This window comes from Suncus etruscus, chromosome 18, assembly GCF_024139225.1.
Source record: "Suncus etruscus isolate mSunEtr1 chromosome 18, mSunEtr1.pri.cur, whole genome shotgun sequence".
Classification (NCBI taxonomy): domain Eukaryota; kingdom Metazoa; phylum Chordata; class Mammalia; order Eulipotyphla; family Soricidae; genus Suncus; species Suncus etruscus.
Window position 1 is genome coordinate 39,711,797 of NC_064865.1, and position 6,670 is coordinate 39,718,466.

Sequence of the window (6,670 nt, forward strand, 5' to 3'; positions counted from 1 at the left end):
TGCTGTTTTGCTCCTATGGGCCCTCACTTTCAGTCTCTTGCTCTGCTCCTGAGTGTGACTAGGGATACTGATGTCTCCAGTGTTAGTGTAGAATTTCTTTCCATTTCTACTTCCCTCTCTGACTGTTCATTTCTGCTTCATTGTAGTTTGATGATCTGTTTGAGGCATGTCAATGTTTTAATCTTTCTTCTGGCTCTATTGAAACTTTTGTTACAGGATAATTTTGTGCCTTGTAACCCTTTTTGACTTGAGTCTATTTTGATGTTAGTACAGCTTCTCCTGACTTTTTTTTTTTTTGGGCCACACCCAGCGGTGCTCAGGGGTACTCCTGGCTGTCTGCTCAAAAATAGCTCCTGGCAGGCACGGGGGACCATATGGGACACCGGGATTCGAACCAACCACCTTTGGTCCTGGATTGGCTGCTTGCAAGGCAAACACCGCTGTGCTATCTCTCCGGGTCCCTTCTCCTGACTTTTTAAAAAAATTATTATTAATTATTTTATTTATTATTTTGTTTTGCAGTTCCAGGGATCCAGCCCAGAGCCTCACACATGCAAGGCAAATTCTCTCTACCACCGAGCTATATGCTCTTTTTTAGTTACTATTGCCTAGAATATAGTTTTATTTTTATTTTTTATTTTATTTTTTTTTTAGAATATAGTTTTATAATATTTTTCAGTTTCAACTTATTTCTGTCTTTTGCTTTCAGATGATTTTCTACATAGACAGCCTATAGTTTGATCATATGTTTTCACTCATTCTATTTCTTTTCTTTCTTGGCCACATCCAATGGTGCTAGGGGTTACTCTTGGCTGTGCTCAGAAATCACTCCTGGCAGGCTTGGGGGACCATATTGGATGCCAGGGATTGAACCAGGTCTGTCCCGGGTCTGCCATGTGCAAGGCAAACACCCTTCCTACCGCTGTGCTATCACTCCAGCTCCCCTGTAACATCTTAAAACCATCCTCATCTGATCTGAGAGCAGCTGTATCCCATAACATACAAGACCTGCTTCCCCAGAGCTCCACACCTTACTTCCCTCCCCTGGTCACATCACACACATTTTTAGATCTTGTGCGTCTTTAATAATCAGTAATATGGCTGGAGTGATAGCATAGTGGTAGGGCGTTTTGCCTTGCACATGGCCAACCTGGGACAGACCTGGGTTTAATCCCTGGCATCCCATATGGTCCCCCAGCCTGCCAGGAGCGATTTCTGAGCACAGAGCCAGGAGTAACTCCTGAACACTGCTGGGTGTGGTCTAGCCCCCAATCTGTACATCATGGATAACTTTTTTTTTTTGTTTGTTTTTTGGGCCACACCCGGCGGTGCTCAGGGATTCCTCCTGGCTATCTGCTCAGAAATAGCTCCTGGCAGGCACGGGGGACCATATGGGACACCGGGATTTGAACCAACCACCTTTGGTCCTGGATCGGCTGCTTGCAAGGCAAACACCGCTGTGCTATCTCTCCGGGCCCTTGGATAACTTTTAATGTTCTCTAAAATAAATATTGCTTTAAATGCAGTACTTTCTGGAATTATTGAAAAATAAGGCAGGGTCAAAATGTAAACTTTTTTTTTTTTGGTTTTGGGGCCACACCCGTTTGATGCTCAGGGTCCTGGCTATGCACTCAGAAATCGCCCCTGGTTTGGGGGGACCATATGGGACGCCGGGGGATCGAGCTGCGGTTTGTCCTACGCTAGCGCTTGCAAGGCAGACACCTTACCTCTAGTGCCACCTTCCCGACCCCAAAATGTAAACTTTTTATCAGTAAGTTTTTCTTTAAATATCTTAACTTCTGAAGAAAGCAAAAGTACACAATTTGCAAAATTACAATAGCAGCTTTTCCTACTGCTCAGGTGTCTGCTTATTGAACCTTTATTTATTTATTTATTTGTTTGTTTGTTTGTTTGTTTGTTTTTGGGTCACACCTGGCAGCACTCAGGGGTTACTCCTGGCTCTACGCTCAGAAATCGCTCCCGGCAGGCTCAGGGAACCATATGAGATGCCGGGATTCGAACCACTGACCTTCTGCTTGAAAGGCAAACACCTTACCTCCGTGCTATCTCTCCGGCCCCTGGACCTTTATTTCTGACCGATGAGATGGCTCCAAGGACTGGAGCACTTGTTTTGCTTTGCCTCACAGCATTGTGGGGTTTGTTCCTGGCACAACAGGGTCCCGCCCACCTAGTACTTCAGGATATAGTTGCCCACATATATCTTTATTTTTGCCTATGACTTTACCTCACATCACCTCTGCTGATCTGGAGGGACGCCTTGAGCACTTATTGCGAAATTGACTTAGTTGTCCTTTAGCATTTGTTTGCGTCAATACCTGCGTTTCTTGCTCACTTTAGAAGGCCTATTGAACAAAGAATTCTTTTTTGTTGTTTGTTTTTGTTTTTGGGTCACACCCGGCAGTGCTCAGGGGTTACTACTGGCTCTGTGCTCAGAAATCGCTCCTGCAGGCTCAGGGGACCATATGGGATGCCAAGAATCGAATCAAGGTCTGTCTGGGTTGGCCACATACAAGGCAAAGACATCCTTCCGCTATTGCTATCCTTCCGTGCTATTGCTCTGGTTCCATCTTTTTTTTTTTTCTTTTGGTTTTTGGACCACACCTGGCAGTACTCAGGGGTCACTCCTGGCTCTGCACTCGGAAATCTCTCCTGGCAGGCTTGGGGGACCATATGAGATGCCAGGATTTGAACCACTGTCCTTCTGCATGCAAGACAAACGCCCTAACTCCATGCTATCTCTCTGGCCCCCCATCTTTTTTTTCTTTAATGCTGTCTTTGTATTTATATTTTTCATTTTGTTCACACAGGTTCTGGCCTTCTCTCTATCCTCTAGTTCTTTGAGTATTTTAAAGAAAAAAAGTGGTTTTGTTTGTTTGATTGGTTTTGGTTTTGGGGTCATACCTGGCATCGCTCAGGGGTTACTCCTGGCTCTACACTCAGAAATCGCTCCTGGCAGGCTCGGGGGAACATATGGAATGCCGAGATTCGAACCACCATCTTTTTTTTTCTTTTCTTTTCTTTTCTTTTCTTTTCTTTTCTTTTCTTTTCTTTTCTTTTCTTTTCTTTTCTTTTCTTTTCTTTTCTTTTTTTTTTTTTTTTTTTTTGTTTTTTTTTTTTGGGCCATACCCGGTGGTGCTCAGGGGTTACTCCTGGCTGTCTGCTCAAAAATAGCTCCCGGCAGGCACGGGGGACCATATGGGACACCGGGATTCGAACCAACCACCTTTGGTCCTGGATTGGCTGCTTGTAAGGCAAACGGCACTGTGCTATCTCTCCGGACCCCAAACCACCATCTTTTGCATGCAAGGCAAATGCCCTACCTCCATGCTATCTCTCCGTCTTCCCCATTTTCTTAAGGGGGCAGGGGAAAGGTTCTTGGGCCGCACCGGGCTGTGCTCAGGCCTTACTCCTGCCTCTGTGCTCAGGGATTACTCTTTTTTTTTTTTTGGTTCTTGGGCCATACTCAGTGATGTTCAAGGGTTACTCCTGGTTATGCGCTCAGAAATAGCTCCTGGCTTGGGAGACCACATGGGACACCAGGGGATTAAACCGCAATCCTAGTTTTATGCATACAAGGCAAACACCCTATCGCTTGCACCACTGCTCCGGCCCCAGGGATTACTCTTGACTGTACTTGTAGAACCATATGTGGTCACCATATTTGGTGACCAAACCTGGGTGAGATGTGTAGGAAGCAAGTGCCCTACCCACTGTACTATCTTGTGGCTTTGGTTTTAACCCCCCTTTCTGAGGCTTCCCAAATAGGTTAAGCATGTCCAGGACAACTCCCAGAGACCAGGTCAGCCAAGATTAGGCAGTTTAGTGCTTGGGCCTAAGAAAGTGGAACTAGCAGGGACCACCAGTCCTGGCCTCTGCCTAGTGCTGGGAAAGGCTTTGTTGCTTTTGATCCAGGGTGGCTGTTTCTGTGCTGAGGATGAGCCTGAGGCCAAAGTGGAGGTCTTATGTCTTATTTTTGGTCCACATGCAGCAGTGCTCAGGGCTTCCTTCTGGCTTTGTGCTCAGGGATCACTCCTGCAGTACTCAGGGGACCATCAGGGATGCTGGGGATTGAATCAGGGTTGGTTGCGTGAAAGGCAAACACCCTTCCCACTGTTCTATTGCTCTGGCCCCTTTATGTTTTTTTTGAGACTTTTTCTGGGACATTTGCTGCCACTTTCTAATTTCTTCCATACATGGAATGTCTTAGTCTTCATTATCTTTCTCCCAAAAAGAACAGGAAATGAAAAATAAGATGCTATGGGGTCAGTCAATCTTCTGGGAGTGCCTTGAGCTGGGTGGGAGATGGATGGCTTCTCCCTCCTTGCACCTCTGAGATCAGGAGCAAAAAATAATTCTCCTTGCACCTCTGAGATCAGGAGCAAAAAATAATTCTCCATTAGACCCCCCCCCTCCAGAATTTGATGGAGAGAATCTTTGTTCACCCCTGGTCTGACAATCAGGGTGTAAGTTACCTCCCAAAAAATCTCCTGAGACTGGCAAGTGGCAGGGTCTGGGAGTTATTTTTGTTTTGTTTTGTTTTGTTTTGCTTTTTGAGCCACACCCAGTGATGCTCAGGGATTACTCCTGGCTATGTGCTCAGAAATCGCTCCTGTCTTGGAGGATCATATGGGATGCTGGGGGATCGAACCGTGGTCCATCTTAGGTTAGCTCATGCAAGGCAAACACCCTACCACTTGCTCTACCGCTCCGGCCCCTGGGCCTGGGAATTGTTAGCTGCAGTGTATTAATTGCTGAAATGGGCTATTCACCATCTAACCCTCTCTGAGAGTTGCAAAAGACTCTAGAATTCCAACATACTTACATCAGGTTCTGCCAGTGCAATTCCTGTCTAGGTCAAGGAATTCCTGGGGCTTCCCGCTCCATCTTCCCAGAATCCCCTCCCAGTTCCTCTTGGACTTACTAGACTTGATGGGCTCTGAGTTGTAAGTGGAAACAGATTTCAGATCAATGTGGCCCAAAGATCCAGGCCCATTCTGCAGTTGGGGCCCCTTCCAGGCAGTTAGGACAAAATCTGGCTGTACTGACTGTAAGAAAACCACAAGGTTCTGGCATTAGTATTTAAAGACTAGCAGGAGGGTCTGGAGAAAGAGCACAGTGGAGAGGGCACTTGTCTTGCACAATATTGATGCAGGTTCTATCCAAGGCACCCCATATGGTTCCCTGAATACTGCCATGAGTGTTTCCTGAGCACAGAGCCAAGAGGAGGCCCTGAACACTTCTGGGGTATGGCTCCAAGCTCCCCCTCCACTCTGGAAAGAAAAAGCAGGGTTGCCAGCTCACTGAGAGTGAGACAAGGTCACCTTACTAGAATGGTTGGAAAAGAAATGGATTGAGCAACTATTCTGTACAAGATTGGTGATGGTACCTAGGTAGGTACTGCAGATGGTGGTGGGTAGTGAATGAGTTAGTGGGTATAATTTGACAAACTGTTTGTTCAAGTTGCTATCATCTTTAGGGAAGACTGATATTATATACAAATAAGAGCATATGTAAAGGGGTCGAAGCAACAGCACAATAAGTAGGGCATTTGCCTCGCATGTGGCCCACTCAGGTTTGATCCCTGGCATCCCATATGGTTCATTGAGCTTGCCAGGAATGATTTTGGAGTGCAGAGCCAGGAGTGACCCCTGAGTACCACTGGATATAGCCCAAAAACCAAAAAAAAAAAAAAAATAAAGAACATATGTACATGTACATAGGGATTTTAGATCCCAAAGATTAGGAGTCTTTTTTTTTTTTTTTTTGGTTTTTGGATTTTGGGTCACACCCAGCAGTGCTCAGGGGTTACTCCTGGCTCTACGCTCAGAAATTGCTCCTGGCAGGCTCAGGGGACTATACAGAATGCCGGGATTTGAACCACCGACCTTCTGCACGTGAGGTAAATGCCTAACCTCCATGCTATCTCTCGGGCCCCAGATTAGGGGTCTTTAATGTGGAAACATGATTGTAAATATATCCGAGTAATTAGAATTATTCATTGTATCCCTAAAAACCCTATTCTCAACCATGGATTCATCTGTCTCAGCTCCCTGGCAGACACTCCAGAAACCTTTGAGAAGATCATTTTATGTAGTTACAGTGTCCACAATATGGAGTTCTCTTAAGAAAACAGCTCGCCAAAGCTGGTCATGGTAGAAATAGGTAAAGTCTCAAGAAAGACTCAAATTAAGCCAGGTTTTAAATACATGCCCCCAGTGGCCAGTGGGTAGGGCACTTGCCTTGCATACAACTGAACTGAGTTTGATCCCTGGCATGGCATTCCATATGGTCCCCCTGAGAACTGCCAGGAGTGATCCATGATCACAATGTCAAGAGTAACTTCAGAGCATCACTGGATGTGTTCTCCCTAAAATCAAAACCCCTAGATAAATAAATAAAATACATGGCCCAAAATTCCTTTCATGAACAGTCTGGGCAAGGACCACAAGCTCTCTTGTGAGCCATTTCATTTGTTCCATCCGTGGGAAGGGGCTGGGTGCCTGGTCTGGTGAGAACCCAGCAGGCAGGACCAGTTTTGGGGTGTGACAACAGGACAGCTGCTCCTATGCAACCAATAGTACCCAGGGATCCCTCCTGTCAGCTCTTGGGTCCATCTGTGGTGCCAGGGAATGAAGCAAACTGGCTTTGT